A 21,858-nucleotide genomic window follows, 5' to 3' on the forward strand; every position below is an offset into this window, starting at 1 on the left:
ATCTTAAATTAGTTGCTATTGTATTTGCGCTAAAGATATGGCGGCATTACTTGTACGGTGAGAAATGTCATATTTATCCGATCATAAAAGCTTGAAATATTTGATGACACGAAAGATTTGAATTTGAGACAGTAGCAGTAGCTTGGCGATAAAGGACTATGATTTGATTATTGATTACCATCCGGTAAGGCTAATGTTGTAGTGATGCTTTGAGGAAATCTCTGTTTGCTTTACGAGCTATGAATACCCGATTATCATTGATGATGATGGTTCAATCTAGCTGAATTAAGAGCTAAACCGACATTTTTACTGATAAATATGTGAAGCTCGGAAGAATGATGAGAAGTTACAGGATAAGCAGACACAGTGTGAGTCGGTAATGATTCGAATTTGATTGGTTCGATGATTGTTTATTATTCGAGGTAGGGTATGTGTACTTGAATTGAGCTCATCTGAAGATTCTACGAGGCCCACGGTAGTACTATGTCTGTACATCCGGGAGTAATAAAATGTATAATGATCTGAAAAAGATGTCTTGGTGGTCGGAATGAAACGTGATATCTCCGAGTTTGTATCAAGGTGTTTAATATGTCAACAAGTTAAAGTGAACATCGGTACCTTCGGGTTACTTGACCAATTACTATACTAGGAATGGAAATGGGAAAGAATCACTATGGATTTTGTATCGGGGCTACCTTTGTCTCCGAGGAAAAAAGATGCTATTTGGGTGATTGTAGATCGATTGACAAAGTCAGCTCACTTTATTCCGGTACATATGGATTATTCTTTAGATAAACTAGCTGAACTGTACATATCTGAGATTGTCAGGTTACATGGAGTGCCTGTCTCTATTATATCAGATAGAGATCCCCGATTTACGTATCGTTTCTGGGACAAATTGCAAGAAGCCTTGGGTACTCAGTTGTATTTCAACACTGCATTTCATCCTCGACGGATGGTCAATCTGGCGTGTAATTCAAGTATTGGAAGATATGCTCGATGTTGTATACTAGAGTTTGAAGGTAATTGGGAGAGGTATCTACCTTTGATTGAATTTGCTTACAATAATGATTATCGATCTAGTATTAAAATGGCTCCGTATGAAGCTTTGTATGGTAGAAAATGTAGAACACCGTTATATTGGATGAGCTCGATGAAAGGAAGATACATGGGGTTGATTTGATCCGGAAGCAGAAGAAAAAGTAAAGGTTATTCGAGATAGTCTAAAAACAGCTTCCGATCGTCAAAAATCATATGCTGACCTTAAGCGAAAAGAGACTGAATTTCAAGTCGGTGACAAGGTATTTCTGAAAGTGTCTCATTGGAAGAAAGTTCTTCGATTCGGTCGAAAGGGTAAATTGAGTCCAAGATTTATCGGGCCCTATGAAATCATAGAAAGAATTGGACCGGTCGCTTATCGATTGGCATTACCACCGGAACTTGATAGAATCCATAATGTTTTTCATGTATCTATGTTACGACGATATCGATCGGATCATTCACATGTTATTTCTCCGATGAGTAGAGATTCAACCGGATATGACTTACAGTGAAGAACCGGTCAAGATATTGGCACGGGAGACAAAAGAGCTTAGAAATAAAAAGATAAATTTGGTGAAAGTATTGTGGCAAAAGCACGGGATTGAGGAAGCAACATGGGAACCGGAGGAGGCAATGAGGAAACAATACCCAAACCTCTTTACTGGTAAGATTTTCGAGGACGAAAATCCTTAAAAGGGGGGGAAAGTTGTAATGGCCTAAATTCAAGGTTATCGGAACAATGGTTTCGTAACCATAAATCCGATTTAAAGAGAAATTTATTTCAATATTTTTGCTTGAAAATTTATATGATAGAAAAATCGTATGAAAATATTGATAGGAAAATTTTATCAATTTAGTGATTAGTTAGAAAAAGAAATTATTGAAGAAATTGGGTAAAATAAGGTATCGGGACCTCTATCTCGTAAAACCGAGTCAAAAATAATTTTATAAATATTTATGAAATGTTATTAATGTGGTATTAAAATTTCGTTAGGAAATTTTAATGTTTGGGTAGTCAATTAAATGAAAAGGACTGAATTGTAATAGGTGTAAAAGTTGCTAGAATGATTAAATAGCTTATTAGTCTAATGAGAAAGGATATAAAAGGCAATTAGACCCGAGAAGTTATTTGGGCTGGACGGCAAGGGTATGAAATCGAGAAAAATTGATAAATTAAGGGTAAAATTGGAATATTACAAAATTAACTAAATAAAACTAGGACTAAATAGGAAATATCTAGATTTCTCTTCATTTCTCTTCAATTCCAGCAGCTAAAAACGCCATAGGAGGGTTCTCTAAGCTTGTATTTCATAATTTTTGCACCAAATCCAGAAGATTCAAATACGAAGCTAGATCGAGGAAAGGAAAAAGTTTGGGATTAATATATTTTTACTGTTTACAAACAAGTATCAAGTGTTAAGAGCTCGGAGGTCGGATTTGGTCAGAGACACATCACACTGTCAACCTCAGGATTTCGGTATATAAAGAAACTTTATTTTGGAAATCAATGGCATGTATAAGCTAACAAAGTAAATGTTAACGTGAAATGAATGTAAAGTTAGCCATTAATATGGTTAACAAACCTGGTTATAGATATGTGATGACGTTATCTTATATAAATGCATGAATCTATCATGAAAATATGTTGAATTGAAAGAAAAAAAAAATTTAATTCGTAAACTCCGGTAATGCCTCGTACCCTATTCCGGCAATGAATACGGGTAGGGTATTACAGAGGCAGTTGGTTTTTCAAGTGGTATCTGAGTAGGATGGAAAGATTCTATGCGAATTCAAATCCTTCGAAATCACTCTCAATTTATTATTTTTCGTGTTCCAAGTTCCCAATAATTCATTTCTTATTTCCTTTGTTTATAGCAGTCTAGATAGATCAAAACGAAAGCTCATTTGGGGTGGGCTAAAATCTACAATACCTCTTTAATCGATCCTTTGGTTATTGATGGGTGATTTTAATTCCATCTTATCTTCTAAGGATAAGCAAAGTCCTTGTACCATGGATAAGAGATGTGGTTTATTTGGTAATTTTGTTGACTCTTGTGAATTGTAGGATTTGGGATTTTGCGGTCCTTTGTCAGACTTGATCGAGCTCTAGCGAATGATGCATGGATGATATTTTTTCCACAGTGTTTAGTCTCGTATCTTTTACGCATTAAATTTTACCATCGGCCTCTTCTTCTGTTTACAAGACCAGATTTGAATTTGGCTAAAGGTAGACCTTTCAGGTTTTCAGTTAGTTGGACTAAGCATAATAATTTTCCTACCTTTGTCAAAGAAAGTGGAACTTTGCGGGCAATATGTCAGATTCTTTGAATAATATTACCTCTTATGTCAAAGATTGGAACAAGAACGTCTATGGTATCTTAGGTTCTCGTAGTGACATCTCATGAGATCACTCAACTACATTCAAAACGCCCTAGACAAGTCCGACTCAAGTTTTTAGCTAAACAAGAGATGAAAGTTCGGGATGAGTTGGAAAACATTTTTAATCATGAAGATTTACTTTAGAGACAAAAGGCTCGGTGTGACTGGATTAATTTGAAAGATAAAAATACTAAATTTTTTCATATTCGTGCGATTAAGAGAAGGAAATTTAACCGTATTACAGCCTTACGTATCAACAATAGGGAGTGGTGCTTTAATCAGTATATTTTACAAACTGAAGCAGTGGGGTTCTTTGAGAAACTTTATGGTGAAGTACCTCAAGCCTTGTGAAACTTACCCAATATTAGTTTTCCTCGTTTGAATCCTTCAGAGATTACTTTTTTGAAGGAGTTAATCACAAATGATGAGATCAAAAAGGCTTTATTTGATATGGCACCTTTAAAAGCTCCCGAAAGTGATGGCTATCATGCTCATTTCTTTCAAAGCCAGTGAGATATTCTTGGTAATGATATTTGCAACTAGGTGAAAGGAGTTTTCATTGGCAACCGATTGAGCAGAACTTGAATAATACGATGATCGTCTTAATTCCAAAAAAGGACTGTCCCGATAATTTTAGTCAGTTTCGGCCTATTAGTTTGTGTTCTGTTATGTATAAATTGGTTATGAAAGTGATTGCTAATCGACTTAAGTTAGTTTTCCCTAAACTTATTTCTTAGGAACAGGCTGGGTTCATAGCTGGCTGGAACATATCTGATAATATCATTCTAGCACAAAAAGTCATACATTCTATGTGTTGCAAGCGGAATGGGAAAAATTAGATAGCTATCAAGTTGGACTTGGAGAAAGCGTATGATAGAGTTAGTTGAGACTTTATAAGTGCTTCGTTGACGGCTGTTGGGATGCCTGAGTTCTTGCAAAAAGTGATTATATCGGCTATACCTTTTTCTTCTATGCAAATTTTTTGGCACGGCATGCCTACCCATAAGTTTAAGCCAGCTAGAGGAATCCGTCAAGGGTGTCCTTTATCACTTTACCTTTTTGTGCTATGCATGGATTGGTCGGGGTATCTTATTAGGTCGGTATTGATAGTGGTAGGTGGAAACCTATTCAGCTTTCAAGAGCAGGTCCAGTAATAGTTTTCAATAGTAGGTCCAGTAATCTCCCATCTTTTTTTTTTACCGATGACTTGGTGACTTTTTGGAAAGCTCAATTTGATCAAGCGTGTTTACTGAAGAGCATTTTTAATCGGTTTTATGAAGTTCTGGGTTATAGAATTAGCACTAAGAAAAGTAATATTTACTTTTCTAAAGGTATTAATAATAATAAGCGTAACAAGATTGTTCAAATGTTCGGCTTTCAGGAAGTTCAGAATCTTGGCTATTATTTAAGCATCCCTCTCCTGCATAATAGGGTAACTAAAAGTACCTTTAGTTTTGTGGTTGATAAGGCAAGATGTAAGCTTCATAGTTGGGATGCAAGAAAGTTGTCCATAGTAGGGAGAATCACCTTGGCCCAGTCCGTTCTTCTTTCTATTCCTACTTATTTTATGCAGTCGATACTGATACCTAAAGGTGTTTGTGCAGAAATTGAAAGATTGGTCAGACAGTTTATTTGGGGTTGTGTTGATAGTCAACTAAAAATTTTGTTAGTGGGTTGGGACTCTATATGTCAACCACGGTCTCGAGGTGGGCTTGGTTTTTGGCATTTGAGTGACAAGAACATGTCTTTTCTCATGAAGATTGGATTCAGTTTAGTTTCAAAGAGTAATGCCTTATGGGTTCGCATCCTTCAAGCTAAGTATGGATGGAAAAATTAGATCTCAGAATCTATTAATAGGAGTTAGTGCTCGCATTTATGGTGGTCTCTTGGTAAGATATGGCTATTACTCCGTGAAAACTTAGCTTTGGCCATTGGAGATGGTACAAGTGTTCGTTGTTGGAAGGACTCTTAGATCTTAGGTATGGGTCCTCTACTTTTGAAAATTTCATTTTCTTCCAACCTTAATTTGGATTGTTTTGTTAGGGAGTTGGTCAACTCTGATGTAGCTGGAATTTGGATTTGTTTCGTGTCTGGTTGCCTGAAGATGTGATTAATATGATCATTAGTATCCCTTCTCCTCATCTTGACTCAGGATCGGACAAAGTGATATAGGCTTGATTGACATCAGGCGCTTTTTTGGTTCGTAGTGCTTTATGGACTTTAAAAGAAGACACTTGGAGTTCTCGGGACAAGAATTAGAAGACTATTTGGAAATATCAGGGTCCACAGAGAGTGAGATTTTTTCTCTGGCTTATCTTTAAACAGAAACTTCTTACAAATTCGTAGCGTACGAGGAGGGGAATCGGTCAAAGTAATTCATGCACTATATGTGATCATGAGTTTAAGGACATGGTCCATGTTCTTCGTGATTGTCCGGCGGCAAAGGATGTGTGGATGCACGTGTTTTCAAATCAACATAAGCAAAGGTTCTTTTTTGACTCATTCCAGGTTTGGATTTCATCTAATCTTTGTTGTCATGTGAGATTGTAGGATAGTGGAGTCACTTGGTCGTGCCTTTTTGGATTAATTGCTTGGCGTATCTAGAAGAATAGGAAGCTTTTTACTTTTCAGAATATCTCTTGGTCGACAACTGAAGTGGTGAAAGTCTCTATTAGTTGGGCTCGTCAATTTGAATTATACTTTAGTGGATACAAGAGCAATGTTTCCTACTTGAACCATGCTAATATTTTCGAGAGTACACGGGTGCTTTTGTCTACTGATGGTGCGGTGGCGAGAGATTCTGGTCATGCAGCTACAGGAGGCCTGGTACGAGACAGGGATGAAAATTGAATTATGGGATTCAGTCGCTATTTAGGTGTTTGTTCACCATTTGAGGCTGAAGTTTGAAGCATCCTAGATGGGATCCTTTTGTTACTTAATAAAGGCTATAGACGGGCCATAATTCAGACTGATTGCCCTAAAGTAGTCCAAGCCTTGACTGATAAGGGAATAGAGGAGGCAGGGATTACTGTACTTAGAAGGACTCAATGTATCATGAATTCGGAAGGTCAATGGAAGATCCTTCACATACAAACATTTTAATAAATTCAATAGTTAAATAATTAAAATATTAATCATATAAAATAATATGAAATTATTCTAAAACCACTTAAATTTTAAGTATGAATGAATCCTCTTGATGAAAATTATAAAGCCATTACTTAATAAGTTTGTAAAAGAATATAATATAATTTAATTATTTCATGACAAACTAAAAATAGAAAATAAAATATGTATGAAGGATTAAACAAATAAAAAATGTAGAACCTAAAAGAAAGAATTTTACTTAAAATATATTTTCTATGTGATACTCTAAATCTATCTTTTAAAAGGTAAAACTTTATTGATACAATAATTAATAGATCGTACATACAGGAAAAATCCTAATAAAACGTAATTCTACCACTAGAATCTCCAGAATAGCTTATGGCATAAAATCAACCAAACCAACATAGGCAAAAAGAATATCGAGCTTCAAAGTTGGACTCTATCGATTCGAGTCTAAAAAATTTAAGCTTATAACGTCTTCAATTCAAGAGAGTCTGAGTCTAATTCTAGCTTGAGATAAATTTAATACAAAATTTGAAAAGTTTTAATTTTAAATGAAAACTCAGAACAAACATTAATAATTAATATAATTAAAATAAAATATAAATAAATAATTATTTATTTTATGAAATGTATTTATAAACATTGCATATTTATATAAAAAATTATTAATAGTACATTTTATGTTAAATTATAAAGTGAAATAAATTTTTAAAATTTTAATTATTATAAAACATTTTAATAAAATAATTATATATGTATAGCAAATATATAAAATTAATAATTATTTAGCCAACAACCTTTTCACCTAGTGATAAGAGCATTGTGTCGTAGACATGAGAGCTTGTATTTAATCTCAAACAACCCTATTCTCCAACCACAATTGTAAAAATAAAAATTCAAATATATAATATATAGAATATAAATGATATAATACATTAATTTAATAATAGAAAAAAATTATCTATACCAATACAAATTAGAAATTTCAAAAGTTGTTTAACCCCAATTGTAAAAAAAAAAAAAAAAAAAACATATAATTTCAATTTGTTCATTTCGATGCCTGTATTTTTGTTCCGTCTACCATTACAATATTTTAGTCTAACAGGTGTTAAAACATGACATCATGTGACATGTGATCCACTATTATACTTCCACTTGACATTATTTTGTAGAAAAAAATATTAATTTTAAAAGTAAATGACCCAAAAAGAATTAATACCTATTTTTTCTTATTTTAAAAGTAAAAACATTTATAATAAACCCAAATCAAATATTCATTTAAAAAGAAAAGTTAAAAGCCCAAATTTTCATAAACTAATAAAATTGTGAAATGAACTAAGAAAATTATAAAATGAACAAGAGAGGAGTAAAAAAATAAAGGATACTTTAGCTTTCACTACATACAAAAAGCCTATACTTGCCATTTATTTATAGGGCTTCAACCGTCATAGGTTACCAAAAAAAAAAAATAAAGCACTTTATAAATTATTTAAGGGTTACAAGATTTATAGAAGTTACTAGGAAAGTCTAGTAGGACGACAAAACATTGCTTAAAGGAAAAAAATAAAACTTGTTTTAAACTCTCTCTAATAACAACATCACAATATATTTTTGAGTTGATACATTCTAATATCGTATGTTAGTCTTTCAAATATTATGGTTGGCAATGCCTTGGAAAAATGATTTGCCAAATTATTACTTGATATATGCATGGGTGGTGTGAAATTTATTAAAGTCAATTCAACCAAGCTGCAAATTTTAAGGTTTAGAAGATCAGTTGATTTGCGACGAATTTTTGGATGGGATCCAAGTATTTATGGGTTGAGATGTATATGCATAGCGTTTGAGTAGATATCTTTTAACCTCGAAATGCAATTTGAATCACTTGATTTCGAGTTTGGGAGCTCAAGTTATGATTGTTTTAATGATGACTGACTGAACATAATTTTTGGACAGGATTATTACGAAAAATTATGAGTTTTAGGCTTTAATTCAAGTTTAAATTATATGGGGTTCGATTTTTAGGCTTAATTTTTATTATATATGAACCGAGTATTGTATTTAGTAGGTTTTGTTATTTTATTATTTTGTTTAGGAGTTTTGTGTTTCGTAGTCAACAAGAAATATTAGTTTAAAACTACTTCTTATTTAGATTAATTAGAGTTTGATTATACTTGAGAGCGTTATTTGGATGTAACCAGCTAGCCTATATAAAGGCCTCTTCATTATTCATTAAAAACACAATTGTTTTTCATCAATAAAAGTTTCAACTCTGGGAATTAGTTTCTTTTGTGTAAGATTGCTTTCGTGTGATTTTTAGAAGTAATTTTCTTCTTGATTTTCTTCAAGGAGTCATGGGAATTGATTCTTCATCCTTCAATTTGCCAAAGATTATTTCTTAGAGTGTTGAATAGAGTTATTAATTGAATTTATTGGGTTTATATCTCAAAGGGTTCAATTGGACATGATCTTCAAGTCTCGAGACTTGTTCTTGAAGTCTCGAGACATCCTTTCAAAGTCTTGAGACATAAGTTTTTCTATCAACTATTTTTCAACTAAGTCTTGATACCACCCTTGCATGTCTCGAGACTTGACCTTGTAGATTGCATTTAATGTGTGAAATTAATGCATCCAATGGCTCCAAACATTTCTAATTCAATGAGAGGGTATAAATATAATTTAATAACACTCAAATGAAGATAAGAAATAAACTTATAAAGTCAATTAAGAAAAAACCCAATCTTTCCTTTATTTTAGTCATATTCTTTTACAAACACTTGTTAAATCTATTTTTTATTCTTTCTTTCAAATGTTTAATTGTATTTGTGAGAGTTATTCATTGTATATTTTACCTTTGAAAGGCTTTCATTCATTCTTAATTTTATTTCTCATTTTGTGAAAGTTTGCTTTAGGTGGAAAGTGGTTCTATCTTACCTAATCAAAAGATAGTGTCTTGTAAAGATTATACCTTGTCCTTAAAAAGTACCAATTATTGAATTGAGAAAAATCATTAGTTGTGGAAAATTAAAATAGTGGAAGTAGGAATTTGAGCTAAACCACCATAAATTCTTGTGTCTAACTTTCTTGAGCTTATTTTCTTAAAATTTTTTAAACACTGATTCGGCCTCTTGGTGTATACTGAAGACACCATAATTGTAGTATATCACTCGAGGTGTTAGACAAGGTGCGGTAGGGGCACTTGTACTTATAAGTATCTCCTCCAAGATTGGTTCAGGGAATACGACCAACCACACATTGCACTTAGAACTAAATTTGAAAATTGTGTCATTGATTCTAAATTTAGGCTAATTCAACATAAATTATTAATTGTTATTGATTGAAGGTGATTCTTAATCACTCCATTTTATGAATCAAGGTTATATGAGTAATATAGGCTTTTATTTTTATTTTTATTTATAATTGTTTTTTAGTAATTGTTAACTTATATTACTCAGTTGGTTAGCGAGTGAATTGAGTCAATTAGTTGAAATCAGTTTTAAGTTTTTACGGGAGTTTGATGTTTGAAATACTTCCTAATAAATTTATTTTATTATAGTTATTACTTGAAAATGATATTGTACATTTACAATTATTGAACGAGTAGAAAAAATTATTGTTGAAGTTAAATTGAATATGTATTTTATGCTAATTTTATCTACATTATCAGCCACCAATCAATAATCACTATATAACTTGTTGGATACATATAGCAAAAGTAATGTCCAAGTATTAGAGTCGTGTTTGACATGACAAAATATATGTTGGATTGGTGGTATCCATGTACTAATCTTTTAGAAATTACAAAGTGAGGAGAGAATATTAAAAGACAAAAATGAAATCTGCATTAAGTTGTTTGATTGGTGGTTGATAAATATGTGGTGTATAGTCTTAATAGCAAATTGTCAATTTTATGTGTTTGATAGTTACTCGAGAGTTGAGACGTTAACAATTACCTTATAGGGTTGGGACCGTTCTATATATATATATATATATATATATATATGCTTTAAAACATCCACTAGGGTTGAAAATTGGACCACAAAACTTTTCTGCAGAAAGAAATATGGCCTAACATTGAGTATAAAGAAGAAAAAGAAAAAGAAAACCTTCTTCCAACTTTCGATTTCTTCACTTCAATTGATTTGGATCGTACAATTCAAATTTATTTTGTTGCATTTAAATACAATATTCAATATTAAATATAGTAAAGATTGACCATGTAAATTTTATGTGGAAAAACTTTTCAATAGAGGATAAAAAATCATAGGCAAAAAGGAGATTTCACTATAATAAAAAAGAGTACAAAAGATTTAGAGAATTAAAAGAAAAGCCTAAAGCCCCACAAGAAAAATCTTTTAAAAACAAAGAATAAAATTCTCTCAATCTAAATTTTTTTTTGTGTAAATATTTTTTTTTGTGTAAAACCTAGAGTAACTAAAGTTTATTTATAGGTTGAAATTCGTAGCTCTAAGTTAATCAGAGTTTAAGTGGAAAACTAAAAATATAATTTATCTGAGAGAAGAAAAGGCAAAATAAAATTTGGCCAAAATAAGAGGCATTCCCCCACAATGAACCCCTTAAACAAAATTTCTAGCCTCATCCCATAGACAAATTATCATTTCTTAGTTAAACAGTTCAAATGGTCTATATGATCTGATATTTTCATTCATGTTGTTTGATTTTTGAAACAGTGGCTAGAGGTTTGGTCTTGTACCTAAATGAAATGAGTTTCATCTTAAATAAAAAAATTATTTTTCTCAACGAAAAAAAATATTAATACTGAAAGCAATAAAAAAGAAAATATTGGTGAAAAAAATTCTATGACAACATGAGATAATAATTTCGACCTTTTTTTTTTTTTTATCATGGGTATGTGGAGTTTATATGTATCACAAATAAGCACATTTATATCTACCAACCACAATAAAAAGGATGCAATGATAACACATCCACGGCCGCAAATTTAAATCCCTGATTTGAGTCGTGAGAAAATGGTGCCGTGGGCAACTTCGTTTGTTCATCTTGAAAAGAAAATTAAAAAAAAAAAACAGCTATCTTTTCACTTATTGAAAATGATTTCGTCTTTGAAAACCATATCTATGGATGGTGAGAAAGTGGATCCCAGTTTGAAAAATATAGCTAGTACTTCTGGCCTTTGCTATTGTCCAAATACAACATAATCACTAAACATCCTTGGAATATATAGTAAAATCTTTTTATCATATATATATGAAACCCTAGGGATGCACACAACCAAAGAATGAATGGCAAAGCAGCTTTGAAGTGTTTGGATGGTGATTCACAAGAGTACTTTTAAACCTCCAATACATGTTTCTCATTGAAAACTCATAACTCTCTCTATAGATTATATATATGTAAATCAGAAGGGCTTTTTTTTTAATTAATTAATTTCCTTGATCGAGAGAGAGAGAGAAACCCTTCACGTCTTTGTTTGCAGGGTCGAAAGAGATGGGAGAGAAATTTTTTTAGGGTTTTGGTTATTTCATGCTCAGCCCTCGCATATATAATATATTAAAGTGTAAAGAAGCAATGGGGTTACATGTAAAGATGGCACAGTGGAAAGTGTGGCTAACTGTTGTAATAGAAAAGCAAAAGTACAATTATTGCCAAATAAAATGGTCCCTATATATGTGATCCATTCCAAACATACACAGAAAAAGAAGTATATTATTCAACCTACAATATAATAATTTAGGTGTCAGGTAGAGCAGCAACAATTTCAACATCAACAACAGTAAGAAGGGGATACACTTTTGTAATCCAGTTGATATGTCTATCTTGACAAAAACAAGCATTTGTGTTACCATTTGAGATGAAAAACCTAAACCTATATGTTAACTATGTCTTCTTCTTCAACAACATAACCCCTTCATTGTTGTAATATGGGTTCTTTGATGCAAATATATTGGAAATGTGAGAGAAAAAGTACCCCTAACTGTTTAGCAAAAAATGGGCCTGAATAGCTTTAAAAGAAAAAAACTGTATGGGTTTCTCACGTTAAGGCAAACCTTTTAAAATGTCAAATAAGAACTACCTTTATAAAAGATTTAGTCAAATAAGAGTTTTTCATTTTAGTACCATTTTCGTTTGATTTAACTGCTTTATTGTTACTTTTTGTGAGTGTTTTGGTTATCTACAGAAATTATCTATTAGATTAAGTGAAACACTGTTTTAAGAAGAATTATGTAAAACAACAAATATGATGAAATGAAAGATTGAGACTTTTGGCCACCTTCCTATTTTAGATTTAAATTCTATCATTTGAATTATTTTAGTTTTAAGTACCTTTTCATGAATTTTGTATAAAAATATGAAAAAGAAAAAAAAACACTATTATAATAATATTTATTAGTTTATGTCGTACCCTACATAGAGAACATCACGAACCTCATACTATATCCTAAAAGAACCTGACACATGTCTCCCGACAGAGCTAACATTCTAGTGAATTATATATTGCCGACCTATCAACCAGTAAACCTTGAAATAACTTTCGAACCTTAGCCCAGCTCAAACCTTAGGCCTATGCGTCTCCACTAAGACAATGTGAGGTCCACGTGAAACTCCAGGGTCATTAATTGCTCGTAGTCCTAAGATGTCTTATCCTAGGTGATGGGTGTCAAATCCAGAAAAAAATAATACTCCTACACCAAAACAATATATAAATAGCAGTATAGTGAGTAGGGTCAATTTCACAGAGATCGAGATATTTAAAATTGTTGTTTGGTTCAACTAGGCTAAGCGTTTAGGTAGTTGTTGTGCCCACAATGTGTGACAGTCTAAGTAAAAATAAAAAACGAAAAATTAAATATCATAAAAGTAAAAATAATAAATATAATTGTAATTGAAATAACAGGCATAAATGAAATTTAAATAAATAAACCAATAGGATGAGATTCCAACTTTAGGCTCTGTTTGTTTCATTGAAAATAACTTTTGGAAAATAATTTTTAGAAAATGATTTACTTGTCTGGAAAAACAAATATTTTCTGATGTTTGGAAGAATCTGTGTAAAATATTTTCTGTTGTTTGGTAGATTTCTTAAAAATATTTCATAAAAGTTGTTTTCAATTAAACATACATACATTTGAGATTTTCTTATTTTTTCATTGTTTAATTAAATTTATTTTTATCTAAAATTTTATATTTTACATTGTTTTTGCATATATTAAAAATATTATGTTAAATTCAGATTCATTACAATGTCATTTTTTAAATTACAAGACTACTAAGTGGGTATTTTTATTTAAAATGTGATATCAACAAAATTGACAAAAAAATTAACGATGTCAACAATTGGACTTGATTTTCAAATTTAAAAAATAAAGGGACTAAATTCTTGAAAATAAAAGTACAAAGACTAAATTATAAATCTGTGAAGTGTACATAGACTTATAACATATTTTATTACAAAAAATATTATTAATATATTTATAATTTTAATAAATATTTATTATTAAAATATTAATATTGAATATTTTCAATAATATGTGAATAATATTATTTAAAATTATTATTTTTAAAATTTATTATTAAAATAAAATTGAAATATTAAATAATTTATTAATATAATAAATTATATTTATTATATTAATAATTTATTATATGACTGAATATAAATAATTAAATATGTATGTTTAATAATATTGAAAATATAATATTTTAAATATTTTAAAAACAAAAATAAAATTTATTATCAATATAATAATATTAAGCTTGATTTAAGTTAATTTTTATATAAAAATAAAATTATCCAAAGATGAGCTCTTTTTGGAAAATGACTTCGCTTTTTAAAAGGGTAAGTCATTTTACAGGAAAAAGAGCTTATTTTACCTTGACCTGTAAGTCATTTTCCGTTGACCAAACTATTTTCTCTGAAACAAACACAGGAAAATGCAAAAAACATTTTCTGTAAAACCTTTTACATGTAAACAAACGAACCCTTAGGCTCGATTTTGCTCCAATTTCAAGTCGATCCTTGATAACAAATCTTTTGTTAAACTAAGATTTTTTTGATAAATTATTTTGATATAACAAATAAAATATTTTTGAATAAAGATGAGTTTTGAAAACACAAAATTAATCTCAAAATAAAATCATTTCAAAGTCTTTCTAAAACTCCAAATACTTTGAAAAATAATTTGAACACTTAGAAATATTTTAGACAAGTTCAAACCTTCAAACATTTTAAACAAAGTGAAAATTTTCTTCCTAAACAAAAAGTATCTATACTTATCAGTAAGTATCGATACCCATACATTTTTAAAATCGATACCTTTACTAGTACAGATATTGTTTTTGTATTCTAACTTCGAAAAAATTTTTAAGCAAACACATTGAGTATCGATACCTATAATACTAGACAATTTTATCGATACATTGGTTAGTATCGATACGGATTTTGCATTTTGACTTGGAGATATTTTTGAACAAACACATAAAGTGTTGATACCCATCAAAAAGTATCGATACCTTTTATCAGGTATCGATGTAAATAGGGCTAACAGTCACTAAACTGTTGTATTAAATGCTAATAGTATCGATACTTGTTGTTGCAGGTGACATAAATGCACTGGTATTTTCATCCCCAATGGCTTTATTCAATATGCCAACAACTATAATGGTTGAAAATCAATTTGGGATTATAAATATTGGCTTCCAAAGGCTCAACAACAAGTAGAGAGATCAAAAAGCTTAAAGTGTCATTCTATCAACCTTAGAGCTCAATTTTTCATATCTTTTGTATATGCACTTGTGAGCATTAATATTCTTCATTTAGCTCAAGTCTTTTTCTTTGTCTTTGTGCTTAATTGGCAAACGCTCTATACTTGTAAGTGTAATGGGCCAAATTGGCTCGGCCCAAACAAACACAAAAAACCCAAAACAAAATACAAGATAAATCAATAAACAAAAAATTTTTAAACCCAAGTTTTATAACAGTCCAATTACATGCCAACAATAAAGCCCAGTTACATAACCAATGACCCAATAACTAATGCCCTACAGCCCAATATCAATTACTAGCCTGTTAGGCCCAGTGTTCTTAGAAAGGAAACCCTAGAGTGTCCTCATCACTTCCGCGCCGCAACTACAGACGAGCCCCAGCCTTAGCGCCGTACGCTCGTGCCTCCACGTCAACAGCCCTCGTACACCCACGCCAAGCGCCAATACGACCCCCGTACACGCGCCTTGCTCCGTACCTGTGAACAAGACAAACGCAACAGTAGCATAGAGCAGAAAAAAAACAAAGAACAAATGTCGAATTCTTTTTATTCTTTTTTTTTCTTTCTTCTTTCCGGATATAAAAGCTAGGATATGTAATCGTTGTAAAAAGAGGATATGCAAAAAAAAACACACACAGATTTTGAATACAAAGCAAGGAAAAAAGAGGAAGGTGATTCCCGTTCTTTGAATCTCTGGCTTTATTGTTTATTTTTCACTTGATCTATTCCTTTCGGTTTTCTTTCCTTATTTTTCGCATCTAAGACAATAAAAAGGAAAAGAGGGAAATGAAACTTCACCTCGAAAAAACGCCGTGAGATCTCCTTTGCTTCGCCGAAATCGAAGTCCGAGGGGAGTGGAAGGCGGAAAGGAAACCACCTTGAGGCTCGAATAGGCTGATCTCCGTTCATCACGGTGGATCGGCATGGCAGACGGAGGGTCGAGGTTCGACCGAAGGGAGTAAAATGGAGGCTAAGGTTTGGGGGCTGGCCTAATCTGCTGATTGAGCCCTTTTATAAGACCTCAAACGATGTCGTATTGACATCAAAGCCTGACCCGATTCGTTTCCAAACCCGATAACCCGCGTGTTTTTCTGCGGTGAGGGATTATTTGCAAGCTAGGTCCTCCCTATTTGCATGGCGGTTCAATCATTTGTTATTTGCCTTATTTCCCTTTTTTAATTTAGCCCTAGAATATGCGCATATTTTCAATTTAGCCCATAACTGAACACTGCGTTTTCGCATCTCAGAACAATTGCTTCCTTAGCCCTCAAACATTCGTGCGTGTTGGGTCTTAATCCTTAGTTATGATTTATTGCTTTTATTTATTTGTAAATTGGTCTTTTAATTTTATTTTCGATTCAATTGAGTTTTTTTTTTGTATTTATTCGTTACTTTCAACATTTTATTCTTTGAAACCCTTTTATCTTCGAAAATTTATTTGTTGTTCACATTATCACTAATACACATGCATATGTATATCTATATGTTAACATCTATATTTACTTCCTTTTCTAATTTGTTTGTTTAAAATGCTCTTATATATATATATATATATGTGTGTGTGTGTGCGTGTACATACTTTAAAATAAAATTAATATCATTTGTACACCTAATGTTTTGGTGATATCCATGCACTTTAACCCTTTTGTTATTCTAATATATTATATATATATATATATACTGCGTAAAGTTTAAATTATTTTTATACTTGTTTATATTAGTACACATATTCTATATATATTTCTAAATCTATACATTTGTATATGCATTTTCTCTACACAAAAGCATGTTCTTTTTATCTATTGTTAATTTATTATAAAATCAATTTAGTCCTATGAATATTATCTTTTTGTAATTTTACATGTAATTATTTTCAAAAGTTATATATATACATACGTGTATATATCGATATTATTACTTTAATATGTTTTCCTACCTACAACTCTTTTGCTATACAAATATTTTCCTTATGCATGTATATACTTTTTAGACTAAGTTAAAGTTTTTATTAATCTAATGATTATTTTTAAAGCTATTTACATGTACATATGTTTTATAAATCTATTTTATGTGTTATGTCTCGTCATATATCTTCATTATTATTCTTTTATATTATATATTATTTAAATCATCATGTAATTTGTCAACTTTTAAATGTATTTGTGTTTAAAATATTTTACATGCAATTCGATTCAAACTTTTATTCTATGATATCTATTCCAAAAATCATATAGCTATCCCTAGTTTTCATACAAATTTGTCAACCTATATACATGGGTCCATTTATTCGTTATTATTTTAAAACCGTTTTATAGCACATTGGCTTCTAATTGCTATGTTGTTTTATATCTTGCATTGGTTATCCTATATCATGCTATGTACATTATCGTGGCATATTATTGTATGTATTGTTTTGCTTGTGTGATTGTTATCATTTTCGCCATTGTATTATTATATCAATCATTCTCCATGCATTATTTGTAACCGGGTTGCATTTTTTAGGTTAGCTATATTTAATTGTTAGTTTGTTAATTGATCGTATCCCGTATGTGTCTATTACCCCATATCATCATTTTCTACTTGGTTTATGAAATGTGGTTTTACAAAATCTAAATTTTACGATCAATTTCATCTCATTTCAAATTGAATTAATATGTTTTAAGTTAGTGTTATAAGTATTCATTTAAAATTCTTCAAAACGAAGACGAAATTTGATGTTCGGCAATTCGCGGAATCGTGCCCTAACGTGTTGGGTTGCAATTTCGCATTTGCTCAAAATAATCGAATTTCCCTTCGAAATTCCATTCACATCTTTTAAAATCCCTTAAACGAAGATGAGATTTGATGTTTGGCAATTCGCAAAATCGTGCACTATCGTGTTGGGTTGCAATTTCGTATTTGCTCAAAATAATCGAATATCACTTTAAAATTTCGCTCGTGTCTTTTAAAATCCCTAAAACGAATGCGATATCTGGTATTTGGCAATTCGTGGGATCGTGCCCTAACGTGTTGGGTAGCAATTTCTCGATTGTTTAAAACAATCAAATATCCCTTCAAGATTTCACTCGGCTCTTCTAAAAATCCTTTAAAACGAGGGCAATACTTGGTGTTTGACAATTCGGGAATCATGCCTTATCGTGCTGGGTTGTGATTTCTCGTTTGTTCAAAACAATCGAGTATTCCTTTAGGTCTTTATTCATAATTATTAAAAACCTTTCAAAACGAAGGTGATGTTCGATGTTTGGCAATTTGAGAATCGAGCCCAATCGTGCTGGGTTGCACTTTTTCATTTGCTCAAAACCATCAAAGATCCCTTCGAGATTTCACCCTTATTTTCTAAGGTAAGACAATGGACAAATTCGAGGAATCGTGCCCTACTGTGCTAGGTTTCGATTTTTCGTTGGACCAAACAGTTGGGCATCCTTTTGTTAATTTCAAATTGTAGACTTTCAGACGTCAAAACAATAAGATTTTGGTAACCCACTCGGGTCATTTAAACGTTATTGATAAGAACCACATTTCAAAAACTTTTTTTTAAGCTTTGACATAAGGACAGTATTTAATTGATTTGGTACCAATTTTGGGCGTAGTGAGGGTGCTAATCCTTCCTCATGTGTAACCGACTCCTGAACCCATTTTCTCACATTTTCGTAAGACCAAAATCGCATTTTAATAAACCAAAAATGTTTTATTAAATTAACTTTATCTTTTAAGTGATCCGATCACACTAAAATAGAAGATCGGTGGCGACTCCATATTTCTATTTTTCAAAAAGTCGATCCCCTCGTATTTTCATCAAATTTAAAATATTAAAATTTTTTTAATCGAGGGATGGTTTCGACAGCTTGGCGACTCCACTGGGGACTGAACTTGAGTCGAGCCATAAAATTCGATTATCTACTGTCCTTTTGTCAAAAATCAAAATCTGTTTTAAAAATCATGTATCTTTCGATTGCATTTGATTGTATGTTTGTGCGGGTCTTGTAGAATAGCACTGCATTTCATTGCATGACCACTCTGGTCACACCTTCTAAGTGGGAGTAAGAAGCTACGCTTTCGTGAGGTTTTCACCTCCGCATGGGCTAGTGGATTGCTTCCGGGGTACATCCGTACCTATGATTTCGTGAGATTTTCATCTCCGCATGGTCATAGGGAAATGTATCCCCCCGAATCAAACTCAATCTATATGAGCCTATAATGGGTGAGGATTGAGGAATCTGCTGGTTCGGGTACCCTTTTTCCTAGAACTAAACCACATATAGTGAACTTTAGGAGCTATCCTTGGGTGGAGCTGTGTCGAGCCTTAGTACTTACCCGTATATGCACTATAATTATTGTTTATATGCTTGCATTTTATCGCTATTATTTGATACTAACCCGTGTTTTGTTTTGATTATCTTTTTGCATGACATTGCATATTAAAGGAGGCGTTAATCCGCATTCAATTACTAAGTTAGAAAATTTGACGTGGAGAATGAATTTCTTATTAAAGTCGAGGATAATGCGGCCGTTAGTGCTTGGTCTGAGAGGCTACAATCTGAGAGGGGGGATAGTTTGGCAGAAGGGTATGTATCGGAGCTGCAGGATTTCACTCGCGTCAATGTAGTACAGAATGAACTGCAAGAGTTGAAAGACATTTGGGTTAGTTGGGATGAAGGGATCAAGCAGTTGTTTTACCAAAACTACGGTGACATGTCCTACCTGCTAAACATTAGAGTGGATAAGCATTTGTTCCGATCCCTGGTGCAGTTTTGGAATTCTGCGTACAAGTGTTTCACTTTTGGAGAAGTGAATTTGGTACCTATTATAGAGGAATACACTACGCTGCTTAGGTGTCCAAAGATTCAGGTCCAGAAGACTTATGCCCGGGTTTTTAGTAATCAGGCTTTCGTGAAGAAACTGATGAGCATTTTTGGGATGAGCGAGCCTCGGGTCACCGCTCGGATTCAGCAAAAAGGAGATAGCAAATGTATCCCTTGGGAAAATATACGATATTTGATCTTGACGCATCTAGATGAAAGAAAGAGGGTCAATATGTTTTCCTTAAGCATCTACGGATTAGTAATCTTTCCTAAGGCTTTGAGGCACGTAGACGAGGCAGTCATCGACTTGTTCGATCGCCTTGAAAAGGGAATCACACCGATACCGGTAATATTGGCAGAAAAGTTTAGATCTTTGAGCTCATGTCGGAAGATAGGCGAGGGGCGATTTATTGGATGTGCTCAACTATTGATGGTATGGTTTCATGGGCACTTTTGGAAGGTAGACAAGGTTTCCTATCGAGTTTTTTTCGAAGGTTATTCCTCTTTGAAAGAAGAGGCAGCTATACAAAGGAGGGAGGATATCTCGGAGGAGAAGTGGATGGATATTTTTCAGAACCTCAAGGAGGAGGATATCGAGTGAAGAGCTTATTGGATGGTTCCTGATGAGATCATGTACCGATATGGTAACTTTGATTGGGTGCCGTTGTTAGGAATTTGGGGAGCTACCAGGTATACTCCACTTCTAGCCTTGAGGCAATATAAGTCGAGGCAGTTTGTACCCACGACCCATGGACTTGCTCAGAGTGAATTCTCGTTTAAAGATGCTCACTATAAGAAGAGAGTTCGGGAGTTATCAGATGCTTGGAAGCAAACTTGTTGGATGAAGAGGTTAGCCGTCGGTGCCATGGTAACGCCCGAGTATAGCGAGTGGTTTAAGAAGAGGATTAATGATAATACTCCTAGGCCAAGCTTGGAGAATGCTCGACCTATCGGGGAACAATTACAAGTCGCCCCATCAGAATTGGAAATTATAAGGCAAGATTTTGAGAAGAAGAGTTCGGAGCTTGGGAAGAAGATCGAACAATTGGAAGAAGAAAAGATGCACCTAAGGTTAGAAGCTGATGTCCAGAGGTCAGAAGCTGAAAAGTGGAAAAAAGGGAAAACTAAGGCTGAAGAAGACCTAGACAGCTTGAAGACTGACTATAAGAAGTTGCACCTGTCTATGAGAACTGCGGGGTTAGGTAAGACTTCCGAACAATGGCGCCATAAAATTCAGAAAGAAAAGGCCAATACCGACCGGTAGGAAAGGAAATTCTGAGAAGCTCAGGCACGAAACGAAGATTTGGAGAAAAGTCTGTCAGAAATCAGAAATAAGCGAGGGGAATTAAGGGCTAGAGTGGCAGAACTTGAGAAGTCCCTACATCAGTACTGAAACCGCAACACTGCGACAGAATTGAGGGCAAGCTTGAGCAGAATACAAGAAATGAAAGGAAGAATAGAAGAGTTAGAGGCGTCACTGCAAAATTGTGAGATGCGGATCCAGTTTTTCGAGGCAAACGAAGATCGTTGGAAGGAGCAGCTTCACCACGCGCAAGACCAAGTCAGAAACAGAGATTACCTTATGGGGGAAGCCATAACCTAGATCCGGAAGGTAGCGGACTACTTACAAACTCTAGCGGTTCAGGCAGACACACTAAGCGTGAAATATGAGTTGGAGTCGGAGCGCGGACAGGAGCTGGCCTCATTGCTTAGGAAAATTAGGACTTTGAGTATTAGAGTGAAATTTTATTTGTAACTCAACTTTATGTAAAATATTTTAT

Source organism: Gossypium arboreum, chromosome 4 (genome assembly GCF_025698485.1).
Source record: "Gossypium arboreum isolate Shixiya-1 chromosome 4, ASM2569848v2, whole genome shotgun sequence".
Lineage (NCBI taxonomy): Eukaryota > Viridiplantae > Streptophyta > Magnoliopsida > Malvales > Malvaceae > Gossypium > Gossypium arboreum.